The sequence below is a fragment of the Pteropus alecto genome, unplaced genomic scaffold, assembly GCF_000325575.1.
Source record: "Pteropus alecto unplaced genomic scaffold, ASM32557v1 scaffold25, whole genome shotgun sequence".
Taxonomy (NCBI): Eukaryota; Metazoa; Chordata; class Mammalia; order Chiroptera; family Pteropodidae; genus Pteropus; species Pteropus alecto.
Genome location: NW_006441955.1, coordinates 8047661 through 8063489, shown reverse-complemented (window position 1 = coordinate 8063489; position 15829 = coordinate 8047661). Strand labels below are relative to the sequence as shown.

Sequence of the window (15829 nt, the reverse complement as noted above, 5' to 3'; positions counted from 1 at the left end):
CCAGCCCGCCGCGTCTCCAGGCAGCGCGGCGCTGTCAGCCCCGGGGCGGCCCCCGCAGCCTTCTTGGGGAGCTTTCGCGCCCCTCTGGCCCCCAGGCCCGCACCCTCCCGGCTCCCACCGACTTCCCGGCCTGCACATGAGTGTTTGGTGGTGCTTAGGCTTTTGCGGGCAACTAAACAGGCTCCTTAAAAGCCGTCTCCACTTGGAAGGGGTGTGGGTTCGCCCTTCCAGAATAGGGGAGGTTGGTTGAACCACGATCTCGAGCAGCTCATAGCTTGTTTCCCTCCATCCAAGTAAAATGGATCTCCTGGAGCTCCGGGCTCCTGCCTGGGGCCGAGCTGCCCTTCCCCTGACTGTATGTAAACATCCAACCCCTTCCGCTGTTGCTGCCCGGACCCGGCCAGACCTGCATGCTGGCCTTTCAACTTGCTCCTCTCTCAACATCCACCCGCACCCCGCCCCCAGACCCCGCAAGGGTTTTGGAAAGTGCTCTCTAGGGGCTTTGTAGCGGGGTACCGATTCTGCAGTCACTTAGGCGCCTGCTACGTGCTAAGTTGTTAGGTTTAACTAGCCCTCTCCCTGACTCGGTGCATTGCGAGTGAGGAGCCCCGTTTTACAGATGAGGAAACTGAGGCAGTAGGAAAGAAAAAGCATGGTCATGTTTTGGGACCACAATTAATTGCACCCCAGAAAGTTGAGGCGATAGTTCACTTCTTGTTTATCAAACTGTTTGGAAGCCACAGCTTAGAAGAGCGGAGGGAGTTAAAGGAATTGGAATGAGAGAGTAAAGAGGATTTATGAACTCGGTGCGGGGAGGCAAAAAGCTATTGACATACATCTACAGGAGTTCCAAGATTGAAGTCAGCACAGAAAAAAAAAATTTTTTTTAAGCGAATCATGGTGTAATGGAAAGTGCACGGGACTTGTCATCGCGACACTGCCACTCTGCCCTTGTTGGGTGTGCCACCCAACTGCCTCCCTGGCCTCAGTTTCCTCATCAGTTGAGTAAGTGGGTTGAACTAGATGCTCTCCAAGGCCCCTTCCTGCATTAAGAACTCGGATTTGGTCCAGGAGCTGTTCTGCCAACTCTGCTAACTGAAGGAACATCTGTGTTCCCAATTCAGTTCCCTTAAAATAGAATTCCTGCACAGAGACTTAAGTCCCCTTTGAAATGAATTTGTCCAGGCAGAGCGTGCAAACCAGAGACTTCTTGGGCTGGACTTACACTTCCTCTGTTCATGACTTTTTGTTGCAGGGTCCTTACCTAGGTCTATCAGTCATTGGCTTTCCTGATAGTAAAGTTTGCCCATAGTAAAGTTTGAGTCAAAGAAAGATGGGACTCTCAAGAGTTTAAAAGTAAGAATGCTCCCCTTTAGATACTGAGAGAGTTTAAGGTGCTCTGTGCAAGGGAAGAAAGGTGACTGCTAAATCCTATTTCCACCTCTTCAAAGAAATTCAATTTAAAGATGCTATGTAAAGGAATTGTCACTGGGGGGCCTACCTTCCTGAAGGCTGCTGGCTTATTATGATGCACAGGGAGAAGATTGATACGTAAAAGTCTCTGCCAAGCTATTGAATTTTTAAGAGACCCTCCCTGGTCCTAGGGGAGAACAAGGAAACACTAAACACATTGAAGCTGTTTGCTGTAAACTTTCCTGGGGCTTCCCAGTGTTTACTGGCATGTTCGGTTGATGGTAGGGTAAGCTCTCTTTTGACTGCTGGTGCAGTGTACCCTCTTACCTCCTACCTTGTGATTAGGAAAGCAGCGCTAGAACGAGCTTGACAGCCTTTGTACAGCTTCATTGCTCTCCTCCTCCTTTCCACGCTTCTGATTTCAGAAGGCATTCCCAAGGGATGGATGGTGTATTCTTATTAAAGAAAAAAGAATTGTGAAGGAATTTGCAAAAAGACACATCTATCAGCTATATCATAGCAAGGGACACAGAAACCCCAAGCCACTCTGCTGTGCATGGAAGGTGTAAGTTAAGTGTATGTTCGCACGTTTCATTTCTTCACCTGCCCCTCCTACTCTCTGTGCACCGCCCACCCCAAGCTGGTACTCTAAACCTAGTTGTTTATTTTGTTTACTCAATGTTGTTCTGTTTGAATAAGTGATTTGTTTACCTCAAAAAAAGTAATAAGGTAACAGGACCTTGTATTTTATTATAAGAAGCACATAGCTGTCTGGTTTAAGGTATGTGTCTTGCCATTAAAACTATGTCGACAAAGTCATTTTCAAACTGATTTATCAGTGTCTCACCTATGCATAGGCCTAATTACAATATCACTAATTTAATGCCTCTAACACCTTTAATAACAAAAACTGTTAGGTAAATACTTGAGAAATTTACAGGAGAACTCTATTTGGCTTCCAAAAGAAAATTAGTAACACAACATGTGATTTTAATATTCTACACACCACAGGCCTAAAAAAAATTGTTTCTACTTGGTTCACTTTTTGCCTAAGACTGTCAGAATGGTTTAATTTTTATATAGTTTATTGATCGTATGGTCTGGATTACAAGGCACTAATATATTAGAAAGAGAGACATAGTTTTCTATTTATTCTCTCACAGGAATATATTCCAAGCTTCATCTCCTTGTATCTGGAAAAAATAAAAGCTGATGTGCTATGTAAGTGTTATGTAAGTGGAAATATGCAAGCAGTTTAACTTGTTCCACATACCTTTTTGGAATGTTAAATTCTTGGTGAAGAAACAAAAGTCCACTCTTGTTTGAAGGTCAAAAGAATCCGGTGTCAGAAAACACCAATAGGAGTTTACCTCCCATTGAATAGCTATCTTTTTTTCCCCTGCCTTTACCAACTAATTTAATTGCTTTTATAAATACAATTACGAATCTTTGTGTGGTAGTTTTTCCAAAATCAATTTTGTTTTCCTTGCTGTTAAGTAATACATACATCTCCTTTTCTCTGTGCATTGGTTCTGGCGTATGAGGTTACATGAGAGCAGCAGAAAATATCATAAGCAAGAAGAGAGGAGCACCTACTACTGTCTTTCCAAGCTCTGTTAGCCTCTTTTTAAGTATAAACTAGTTTATATACTCTTCACTGTAACCCTCAGGAAGAGATTATCTTCATATTATAGGTGAGAAAGCCAAGTGTCAGAGAAGGGAAGGACTGAGATTCTTCCTCAAGCTGACTCAGGTTGATCCCTAATTCTCAGCGAGCATGACTCAAGTCCATCCCCCTTTCCTTTCCTACCTGAAGAATCCCGAAGAGCTCAGTTTGCAGAATAAACAGCCTTTCCACATTTCTGAGTTACCCATTTGCACTTGAACAGATGGATAAAGGCAGTTCAGCTCTTCTGGTATGTGGTATGGCCCATTCGCTCCCTGGCATTGTTTAGATTTGGGGCTAGTTCTAGTACTAAGTAATTTCCAAATTTTGAGGGTACCATCTTACTCCATGAGACAGTGGTTCCAAAGAAAGAACACAACAATCAGTCCATGGCTGGAGCACAATGTGAAAAATTGGTAAATCTATCTTAAGCTTCCATGCCCCTGCCTTTCCTCATCCCTACCCCTTTCCCTAGATACGTTTTGAATGCCTCTTTCCAACCCATGCCCTTTGATGGGTAGGCATTTTTAGAAAGATCTAGTTTTTTGTTCTGTGGACTTTATTCCAGCCCTTCATCCTCTGAGTCCAGTGAGCTCATCTGAAAAGTGGTGATCAGAATGGTCACTTTATTACATTGCTCTGAGGATCAGAAGAAATATTGGATGTGAAAGTTTTTTTGTCATCTCTCAAGATTTGAATAAATGTAAGGGATTTATAAGCTGGAGCCTTGCATGAAGGTTTTGTGATCATCTTCAAATATCGTATTGCAGAATCATTGGTATCTTAGACCATGAAATGAATATTCAGTAATAATATAGTGAAGACCATAAAGCATCCACTTCAAATAAGATAATGTCACATTTTCCCAGGAAGTTGAAGACAGCTGATTTCCATTCATTGTTGATCAAAACTTTTGCTGAGAAGGCAGCCCCTAAAATTTACCAGAATTTTTGAGCCACCTAATCTTCACAGTATTCCCTGAGCCCTCTTTAGAAAAGATTCATTTGTACGGACTATTCCTCATTTGACTTTTGATACCAGAAGGTAGGTTTAGCTGAGCTTATGGTTGTGATGGGAGATGTGTGAAGAAGCAGGTACTTGGTCAGGTTTGGTTTGAAAGGCCTGACTCCTGTGCATGCGACTCCCTACTAGGAAACACGGTCGGTGGGCAGAGTATCATGAATAAAGGGAAAGAAGCTCAAACAGGTAAAAATATAGAATTGGGGTGCTCAGCAACCATACTATGTACTTTAGTGGCTCCAGAGCGTTTTCGGACCTTTCTTGTTTTACAGTTAAATAGTCGAGATAAAATTTGAGAACTGGTTCCATATATGGGATACATAAAATCATCATGTGTTATTAAACTATTCACTTTTAATAGTGAGAGAGAGGCATTGTGGCATAGTGAAGAGAATGAGAGATTTGAGGCCAGAAGCCTCAGGTTCCAGGTCAGCCAATGCCACCATCTAGTTGCATGGTTTTGGACAGGTAGGTTTCCTATGGATCTGTTTCTTTTCATTGGTAAAATGACTAGTCGGGTGGGATTATGTCTGGCATCTAAGGCTGCCATGCAACATTCTGTGACAGATTTCTGGAAGAGAGGAAAGACACATTTGTTGTCTGTCTAACTCATGCATGCACTCTGCTTAGCTCTTCATTGTACATTACTTCGGGGAGTTGTCACAACAATGCACAGCCTAAAACAGTGAGTTCTGGTCTTGTACTGCCACTACGTCACTGTGCAACTTTGGGGAAATTCACTTGACATGTCTGGGCCTCAGTTTCTTTATTGCAACAAAGGGAAGGGATCATCTAGATCATCTCTTGGACCCCTTCTAGCTCTACAATTTTATGAGTCTGCTGGTAGGTATTGTGATGTAGAAACACACTCATTATTTCTCTTAGACCATTTTAAACTGTTACATTATTTACCAGAGAACAGCATCTGACAGTTATCTTACAGTGATGTTCATTCTGGAGTAATAGTAAACAGTTTTATTGGAATTACTCCAATATGCTGAGAAACTGGCTAGATTTTTCCTTGGCTGGATGTGCCCTTTCACCTCTCGTGAAATCTATAGTAATCATAAGCAACAAGTAAACAAGGTGATTTTTCCCTTTTTGGTCCTCAGTTATTATGTTCACTAAGTATGTGTTTTTAATAACTTAATAGGTTTTGATAACTTAATCTGCAATGTGAACCGCAAAATGTAGAAACAGATTTTCATTAACTGGTGAACCACCTAGCTGAGCATCCTGCATGGGTTGAAATAAAGAAGGAAACTTCCATTTAGGTGGTAAGCCCTGCTAACTTTCCTAGGATAGTTGAAAACCTCTATTTTCTCATTGTCCAGAATGGCTAGTTTTTTTCTTTGCTCCTTCTCCCCTAAGTTTCTCATATGCTTAAGAGATATACCATGGGGATATAGCTGCCTTTGGGGTAGACTGTTAAAGCCAGAATTGGTGGCCTTTTCCACTTTTAACCTTTTTAATTTCCTGTCCATTTTAGATTCTTTCTCCCTTCCTGCGTAGCTATTTGGGCTGGCAAACCCAGCTGGTGACAGCATGATGCTAATGAGACCATAGTCAAGGCTTCTTCCTTGTGCAGGCAGTTATATTTATGAAGAAACCCTACCTTGTGTGTCAGTATAATTCGGCACACGTTATTTGAGGAGTGATCATCTATTTGGGGGATGGCTACTGTGTCAGTATTTCACAAATTCACCTATTAAGGACACCCATCTGGTGTGAAATACAGATGCTCGGGCCTTTTTCTGGGAGAGTCGGGTTCAGTGGGCTTTGGGCCAGGGCCTGAGATTCTGTATTTTATCAAAGCTTCTGGTGATTCTTATCAGGCTAATTTAACAGCTGATGTCTTAAGGGCAATTGACTTAAGTAGAGGGCTTTTTGTCCCTGCACTAAATGTTCTGGCATTTCCACATTGTTAAGTTGTCTGTACTTTTTTTTTCATTTGTGTCCAGTGCACCTTTCTTTCTCACTAAAGATGATCAAGTTTGTCACAGTTCTTTCGAAAGAAAAAATTACCTTTGGGAGCCACCGTGAGGTCTCCAGTGATTTTTTGTGCCAGGACACGATGTGTCTCCTAATTGCTGAGAGACTGGGGTTTGTTTTTATTTCAAAGTTCTAAACTGTGTTCTAGGTAGTTGAAGTTGCCAGCCAAGTGACTATTTTGGATAAATGAGATGTTAACTCTTATAAATATTTTGAGATATTGAAGTTTGTATATGAGTGAAAAGTGAAAGGAATCAATTAGATTCCTCAACAAAGGCTTTAAAAGACCAAAGTTAGCTTGACAAAGTATTGAAGAAACAATATAAGCTTTGAATTCACCCAGAGATGGGTTTGAATCCTGACATAAAGCTAAGGCTCATAGGTGTGACATGGGTAAAAATTATTTAACCTTTCCAGGCTTCAGTTTCCTGACCTGGAAAAGAAGCAAGCCAACCTAGTGACACACTTGTGCAGTGACGCTCAGATGAGATCATGGATCTGAAAGCACTTGGAAAAGTTAAAAAGCACTATGTCATTATCAGGTATTATATTGCTACTATTATTCATAGTAATAGTAGTAATTTCCTTTTCTTCCCAGTGTCCTCACTCAGTAGTTCTATGGAATCCTCTTTCATTTTTTTGGCAGTGAAGTTGCCTGAAATATACGAGGAGAAAAAATTGTGAGGAGGCTCCTAAGCAAAAACCAGGCAGAGAGAACACAAATGTTTTCCATTAGCTGAAGAAGAGCCGTGGAAGGTTTCTGACCCTGTCTAGAAGTCACAGTGCAAGAACCTCAGTAGCCTCTGGTGACTGCATCCTCCCCCTTTGAAAGGAAGATGGCCATATTATCTTAAGAGAAAGACAAATAACACCTTAGCGGGGTGAGAGAGGATTTGGACAAATGGTCTGTTTTAGCATCAACTCTTCTCCGTATCTTTTGACAGCCCAGGGGAAAACCTAACTAAATAAAACAGCTGTGATTGAAAATGGATCAAAATGATTGTTTTCCAGGGCACTCCACTTATTTGCTGAAGAAGGGAGTAACTGTTCTAGTTATCATTTATTATTCATGCCAACCATTTGGTACAGATATTAGGTCCCTCTTATAGACGAGACAACTGCAGCTCAGAGAAGTTATATAACTTGCACAAGGGAACCCAGCTAGTAAGTAGTCACCAAAATTTCCAGAGCTCTTGTTAGCTTAGCTTGCTACCCACTTATCGGTGCAGTTAATGCAAAGGAGATTCACTCTTTTCTATTTCATTCAATTTCGTTTATTTCAATTTTTATTGAGTCTGAATACGTACAGTATGTTCTATAGGCCTCAGTAGAGGACACAGATTTGAGTCTTAACTCAAGGATCATTTTGGACAGTGGAGGAGACAGTTTTACATAAAAATTACAAAATCTCTTGGAATGTGCTGATTGAACCTCTCGGTGGGTGTAATAAAGAAAATACCATCAGAGCAATTCTTCATTGCCTAGATTCATAGAATTAGTAAGTACCTTGATGATTTCATTATCAACAATACCAGGGTCATTTTTTATCTTAGTCACAAAAATGGCCCTCTAAGCAAGGGAAGGTTGGGAGGTCTGAGGCGTAAAGCACAGGCTTTAGAGTCAGATGGGAGTTTGCTTACTATTATTGGTTTTATAAACTTAGGCAAGTTACCTAATATCTTTGAGGCCTCACTTTTCTCATTTGGAAGATGGGATAATATACGTACTGTGAAGTTGTGAGGCTATGCCTGGTACAGAGAGTGTTACATACACCCTCAACAGGTGGTAGCTACTGTCAACACTGTTACCGCAGCCTAGTCGGTGCCCTTGATTCGCATATGGTGAACCTCCGGGCTGGATTGGTGAGAAATGCATTGTCCAGTGACAGTGAAAGAGAAGGGCTTAGAACCAAGGTCTTGGCTTTATACCATTTTGCTTTTCTGTTGTTTACTCGTCAGTTTGAAATTTGATATCATTGGTGAGTCAGTTCTCCAGAGAACTAAAGTCTCTTCTTTCTCTTGCCTGTGTCAATTAAAAGGGAAACAAGACAAACAGGTTTTAACTTTTAATCCAATCAATGGATGATAATTGAGTGAGGCCAGAGATACATGGGACAAATTTGAAGAAGTAGGCCATTTTCGATATATCATTTTTCTTCCGACTGGCGCATGTTCTAGAAATAGCTTATTACCAAAGATAGCTGTTAACTGATTTGAGCCTGAGCAGTCACCATCAAATGATGTACCTAAACATGGGACAAATTTGAAGAAGTAGGCCATTTTCGATATATCATTTTTCTTCCGACTGGCGCATGTTCTAGAAATAGCTTATTACCAAAGATAGCTGTTAACTGATTTGAGCCTGAGCAGTCACCATCAAATGATGTATCTAAGGAAAAAAGGAAGAGAACCCACATTTTCAAAGTTTTTACCTTTTAAAAGCATCTTCACCACCTCTTGAGGTAGAAATTAATTTGACTGAGGAGGAAACTGAGTCTCAGGTTAAATAATTTTCTCAAGGTCATGCATTAATTGGCTGTCATTCAGAAGAAATCTAGCTGAGGTTCTCAAGCATCCTTGTGAAACTATTCTTGTCTTCGGGTTAAATTATAAATTATGATCTGCATTAAAATTCTCAAATTTAAAACAAACCAAACAAAATAACAGAGACTCATTTGGAAATGGTTGAAAGGAACTTGTTGATTTCTGTGTGCTTTGAAAATATACATTGCAATCAGAGTATTGGTGGTAAGTGTGTTTTTGAGGTTTGTCACAAATTAACAAAATTATATGCCTAGAGAGTTTTACAGAGAAATGCAAATCAGCATAAGCGCCTTGTTATAATAAGCACTATGTTTTGGTTCCTGTTTATATATCCCTAAAGCACATAATACACATGATTGCATTGACACGAAGGCAGCCATTCTCGTTGATGGCTTCTTATATCTGGCTCCCAAATTAGTCTGTGGTATCAATCATATAATTTCTAGAGAGCCTATTTAATTAAGTCTATGTTTGTATCTGTCTTTTAAATATATATCTTTTGCAGATGTTTCTTGGGCATCTATTATATGCCAGGTACAGGAGGTTCCTTGCTCTTTAAGAATTCCCAGGCCAGTGAATGGGAAACTTATGCGTAACTACGCACAGGAAGTGATGCTGACTTTGGACTGCTAAGGGAGGGACTATAACAGTGGTGAGGAGTAATGAAGTTTGCTTGAAGGCATGGAACTAGATCTTGCAAGGCAAATAATAGCTCACAAGCCAGGAAGAAGGGGAGATTATTGCAGCAGAGGGAACAACAGGTGCTGAGACCTAGAAACTGGAACATTCTTGGGAAGGGTGAGTAGTTGGAGGTTGGAGTGTAAGTATTGTGTATTTGCACTGAGTCGGGGAAAGAGAATATTGGAGATGATGCTGGAGAGATAGGTCGAAGCCAAATTATAAAGGGAGGCTGTAAATGGCAGGCAGCTAAGAAACTTGAACTTTATTTTGGAGGACCAGCAGAGCAAATAAAGTTTTATTTTTGTTTTCATTTTTCTTTTATTATGGAAAATTTAATATAGAAACCAAACACAACATATAGCTAGGAGTGGAATTGCTAGGTCATATGGTTAACTTCATGTTTAACTTTTTGAGGAACTGCCAAACTGTTTTTCCATAGTGGCTGTACCATTTTAGAAATAACATGAGGTTAGTTAAAATAATGTAAGAACAAAATACAAAAGTTTGACAGACAACATTTGGATTAACATATTCATGAAAAATTTTAAAGTGGGGAGAATCTAATCTGATTCATGTTGAGAAATCTGGGTTTGAGGGGAGGAAAGGACATGTAGGAGGGAGACCAGTTAGGAAGCAGGTGAGAGCTGAACCTAAGGCATTGGGGACAGAGAAAAGAGGTTACAGGTAGTTTCCGATTTCCTGGTTCGAAACCTCTGAACTGTGGTGATGCCACTCCCTCCACAAACAATTCAGATGCAGTGTTGATAGAAGACTTAAATGAAATCCCTATTATAGGATTAGTAAATGCTTCTTCATGTTCATTAGAAAGATGAGGCTGTAAGTTACCGTTTTTTCCTTTTTGCTCTAAAATTTTTAAATTTCTCAAATGTCACTTAAAATACATGGGCTATAGGAAATCCTCATGGTTTAGAGAAATGGTTTTTCTTCCCTTGTAATGATATTTAAAAAATAGTTTTATTGACATATAAGTCATTGTACCGTACGATTCGTTTATTTAAAGTGTACAGTTTACTGGCTGTTAGTATATTCAGAGTTGGGCAACCACACCACAATCGATTTCAGAGCATTTTCATCACTCCAGTAAGAAACCCATGCTCGTAGCAGTCACTCCCCATTCACTCTCTTCCTCCCCCATCCCACGGCAATTACTAATCAGCTTTCTTTTTCTATAGATTTGCCTATTCTGGACAATTCTGGTGTAAGTGGAATCATATATTGTGATCTTTTATGACTGGCTTCTTTCAATCAGCATAATGTTTTTAAGATTTGTCCATCTTGTGTATATTAAGCATGTATCAGTACTTCATTTACTTTTATTGCCAAATAATATTCCATTGTATGGACATACCACATTTAGTTTGTACCTTTATCGGTAGATGGACATGTGGGTTATTTCCACTTTTTCGCTATCGTGAATAGTACTGCTATGAACATTTATATAGAAATGTTGGTGTGGACATATGTTTTCAATTCTCTTGAGTATAGATACTTAGAGGAATTGCTGGATCATATGGTAACCCTATGTTTAATGTTTTAGGGAACTGCCAAATTATTTTTCATAATGGCTGCACCATCTTAGAATCCTATTAAGCTTGATTAAAATATGTAAGGAAAAAATACAAAAGTTTTACCAAAGACTTTTGGAATTAACATATTCATGAAACCACTATAGTGTCACTTTATTTTTAGGGGCATTTTTTCACAAAGAAACAAAATTTTTAATCAATTTAGTAGTGTCACTTGGTTTAAAAAGAGTGAACAGGGAACAATATAGCTGACCAAGGAACAGATGCTGGGTGATCAGCCAGATCCACTCTCCTACTGAGTAACATACTTCCTCAAACCAGGGTGTGACAAACGGATTGCTGCCTCAGCAAATGAAAAAATTCTTGGATCTTCAAAGTTCCTTGAAAACAGCTAAAAGTACAAATATTAATATTAAAACTTACAAATTCCTAGGATCTGCTTTACAAGATTTTTAAGACCATGAAATAGAACTGTAGTTCCTGGTAAGGTTGGCTATTCACACATTTCCCCCTGGATATATGGCTGTATACATAATTATCATCTCAAATTAAAATTACCATGTATCTTTTAGACTCATATGCTGGATGCTTGGGGATATTAAAGAGTATAATACACACGCGCAAACCTTTAGAAATTAATTGGACCGTCAAGTTGTAAGTTGTACTTAAAATTGCACTTATAAGTGCATGAAAAATTAAACCACAAATATTACAAAAGGGTGGGAATAGGCACTTACTTTTATTATTAAGAACTTTAGATCAGCGGTCCCCAGGGACTATACTTTTATTATTAAGAACTTTAGATCAGCGGTCCCCTCTCATAGACTCCCTACGAGAGTCTAATGCCTGATGATCTAAGGTGGAGCTGACGCGGTGATGCTAGGGCTGGGGAGCGGCTGCAAATACAGATGGAGCTTCCCTAGCTCACAGGCTGCTTACTTCCTGCTGTGTCACCTAGTTCCTAACAGGCCACAGACTGGTACTATCTGCAGCCTGGGGGTTGGGGACCTCTGCGTTAGATGATATCTCACTTACTTTTTCCAGTAACAGAAGAAGTAAATGTCGATAATCTGGGTTTGCAACTCAGAGAGGGTAAATGATTTGTTCAGGTTCACATGCTCAATATGTGTTGAGGCTGATGTTTGAACTCAAGCCTGACTAAAACAATGACCATTGCTAACATTTATCTAGTGCTAGCTTTGTACCTATCTATTGCTTAAAAAGTGTGCATGCGTTATCTTATTTAACCTTCCCAGTGAGCTTATGAAATCTTTATTATCGTCACTATTTTATTGAACTGAGGTTCAAAGAGGTTAAAAATAATTTAGCAAAGGTTATGCCAGCAGTGAGTTGGAGAGTTGAGGTCAGACCTAAGAAGTCTATCTCGCGAGGTCATTCCTAACCACTGGGCTCTACTGCTTATGCTCTCCGAGTGTCTCTGAATATCCAGTTTCCCCCCACAACTCCATGCTGGCTTTCACATTGGCATCATGTGATGAATTGTCCAAATAAGTGAGACTTGTGATTCTCACTCTAGGTTCTCTGGACCCATAAGTCTATCAGGGCAATCACAGTCATCTTATGCTCTTTACTGCAAAAGTATCTAATGCGTACTGTATGTTTCCCAATGATTTACTTACTCAGACTAACTCAGAGCATGAGCCTCTGCCTAGACTAGACAAAGCATCTTCATTCTGCTTGTCATTTGAATGTGGAATGACACCTGTCAGCTTACTCTGGGCTTGCTGGTTATTTCCACAAATCAGGAGATGGGATTGGCACTTTCTACGCTTTAAATAACAAAAGTGGAGAAATGATTTTAAACATATTTTACTTGGTAAATAAAGATGTCTTCCAGACATCACAGAGGGTCAAGAAGGAACTGTAAGTGGTCTTTGGTGGTAAAAAGGTGGGTCATCCTAGAATGGACAAGCCGCTTTGTGAACATAGAGGAGAGGAAGACCACTGGACCCTGGGAAGGTTTCCTAAAGGAAGGAGGGACTCGAAGTTAGCCTTTGTCCCTCAAACCAGGCAGCAGTAATGGGTCGCTGTGGGCTTGACCTGCTGTCCTTGAGGTTTGGTGTAACCTTTGGGTCACATCGAGAAATTTTGAGCTTCTCTGGTTAGTGGCTGCAGATGCAGCACCTTCATTAAATGCAGTAAATAGACCTTCCACTAGTAGCCTCTTCCCCACAAATGACCCACATTGTTGTAAAGTTAGCAACCACTGACAGGAAGTGGCAGAAATGCTTCTCAGCCACACAGTGGATTCCATTAGACACTTGCCCGAAGTAGCTGTTTTGGTCAGTTTGCCCTGTAGGTTTCTAGGGATGAATGGCCTAATACACTATTTCTCATCATTACATTTGTCTGGCTGTCATCTTGGCCCTAATGCATATTTTGATTAAATGCATAGTGTCTCCTTTTGAAGGAACTGCACATACTGTGATCGTGAGAAGGAACTTTTGGCAGGCTGAGATTTTAAAAATATTTCCGAGGTGTTACCAATTTACTTGAGTCTTTGATTTAATGGGCTTTTCATTTAAATCTGTTTAGAGAGTGGTTCCAACGACACTGTAGGAGGGATGACAGGCTTCACTCGCCCTTGTAAACCATTGCTTTGGAAGGTCTGTACCTTGGGCATTGTGTAAATGCAGAATTCTCAGGGGCTGGCTAGGAAATGAAAATATACTTCCTGGGTCAAAATATTCAAAATACAGGGTTTTCTATCCCAGGGGAAAATGAGTCATCTTGATTTTAGATTTAATTTTCCTAAGGCCATGATGGAGTTGAAAACCCTTTAATTATGATTTTGCCTTAAATGAGTTGTTTATGGTTATGCTGGCCTCAGCTATGAGATCTAAACATTTATTATTAGTTAAAAATCCTTTTCACTGAACAGTTCTACCAAATGATAATGTATGCATCTGAGAATGTGAATGTAAATATCCTTTCTTGCTTCAATTGATTTTTCTCATTCTAGATCTCCAGCTTTCCAGCCCTGAAAAGGCAACAAAACAAAACTTTAAAACTACCACACCCAGAATATCACTCCCAAAAGTTAACTGGAAAAAGAATACTTTTGAACCTTTATAACTAGGCACATGAATGTGTCTTATAAAATAGTACAATCCTGAAGGGGAGATATTGCTCTAAATGATTTCACAGATGAGGCAGTTGCTCTTCGGTGAGGTTGAGGGGCATGCTGGGGATTCTGCAACTGGAAAATGGTGGACAGAGCATCTGAAATAAGAGCCAACCAACACCTATTCTTTTTCTTCCAACGATGAAGACTGGCATAGGAATTTGTACTGACCACTATTTCCAATAATAAGCATATGAAGAAAGCAAGCAAACCAGAAAGTTTTAAAATGAAATTATCAGGTCTTGTAAAGTGTTCAAGTGTGATTTCGGGTTTAACGCCTTTTGTCCATGTTAGTATTGCCTGTTTCATTGTAAATTCCTAGAGGACAGAGATTAGACTCTAAACCTCTATGCTGGAAAAGGAAAGGGCATGAACTTTACTTAATACCAGCAAGCACTAGAGCTAGGGGCTTTACATGCATTATTAACCTACTTGAATTTCATACCAACCCTAAGGAGAAGAAGGTTGGGGTTCATTTCAGTGTTCCATAACCTGGTCAACAATGGCCATCTCAGCTCTTGGTGGGTAGTGACACACTATTAATAATTCAACTAGTTAATAGAGATCCTTTGCTAAGATTTCAGGGGAAGTGCTTTGCTAGAATCTGATTTGAGCTGGTCACTTGGACCATGCATCCACTGTTATTGAAAGTATGTCAGAGATAATCTCAGCTCCAGTTCTGTAGAACCAGAGGAGAAAAAGGCAGAAGCCATGGCAGGAGAATATTTTGCCAATTTCATACAAACACAGAGTGACTTTTCTGCAGAGGGATAGAACTGGAGGTTGTATTGTTAATTCTTCTTATCGATCTTCTCCAAAGGAGTTAAAAAGTCAAGGAAATGCAACATTTTGAGTGAAGTAGCCTACACTTTGCTTAAAGGCTCTGTGTATTTCCCAGGCTATTGTAGGGCGGCTATTCAGCTGGGATTTGAATGGTGGTGTGATTAGCATGAGAGCAAGTGTATAAAGTAGGTCTTTTTTCCCTTTCCTAAAAGAAGTTTTGTGGCATTTCTTTTTCTGACAGAGTTGGCATGAAGCTTTGACAAACACAGACCCACGGAAAAGTTAAATAGGACTTAGAGCAGGCCCATTTTGTACAGATCCTTCACATTTAAAATGCAGAGCAGTAAAGCAGCTGGCAAGAGGTACCTCAGATCATAGGAGTCATAGCAAGTGCTGTTCTCCACTATGGACCTGTGATGAATGGGGAATACAAGACCAATGAGAAAGTGTACCATTGGCCCTTGACCATTCTCTGTTGTCAGAAAACTACTGAAGGAGATACAAAGAAATATAAGAAGTGGATCTTACCCTCAAGAGTCACGTGAGAGAATGAGAAGACAGGAACACAAACAAATAGCAGATAGAGAAAACTTGGCCATGTGTCTTGAGCTGGTAATTAAATGAAAGTTTAAAAAAATTTAAAATTCTAGCTCAGTGCTGAGCTAGGCTCTCTTGTCAGCTTTGCTATATTAGCTGGATGACCCTTGGCAAATCACTGCTACTTTAGCATGACAGAATGGGGGTGATGATTCACTCACTCCCTGCCTACCTCATAGACCAAAGGGTATTACCATACCCTTCACAGAAAAATGCTTTGAAGCATTATGATTGTAAAGTCATATTTGTACAATGAATATGATTTGTGCATGTATGTGTTCTGAATTTGCTTTCTCTTCTCTAGTCTCTCTATTTCTAACTCATTTCAGGTGCATGGTTATCATACCCTTAGAGCTGAAAACATTCTTTACAAGTTGCATTTCTAGGGTGATAGTCTCTCCTCTCCCATATATCCTTTATGCAGTAAATATGCAGGAGTCAT

General features: G+C 40.1%; 1 protein-coding gene across 1 annotated transcript in view; it reads left to right on the top strand.

Annotated features, from left to right (window-relative positions):
• PLPP3 (phospholipid phosphatase 3) overlaps positions 1–15829 on the top strand; it is a 76834-nt gene that overhangs the window by 885 nt on the left and 60120 nt on the right. The gene's annotated exons all lie outside the window — the stretch shown is intronic.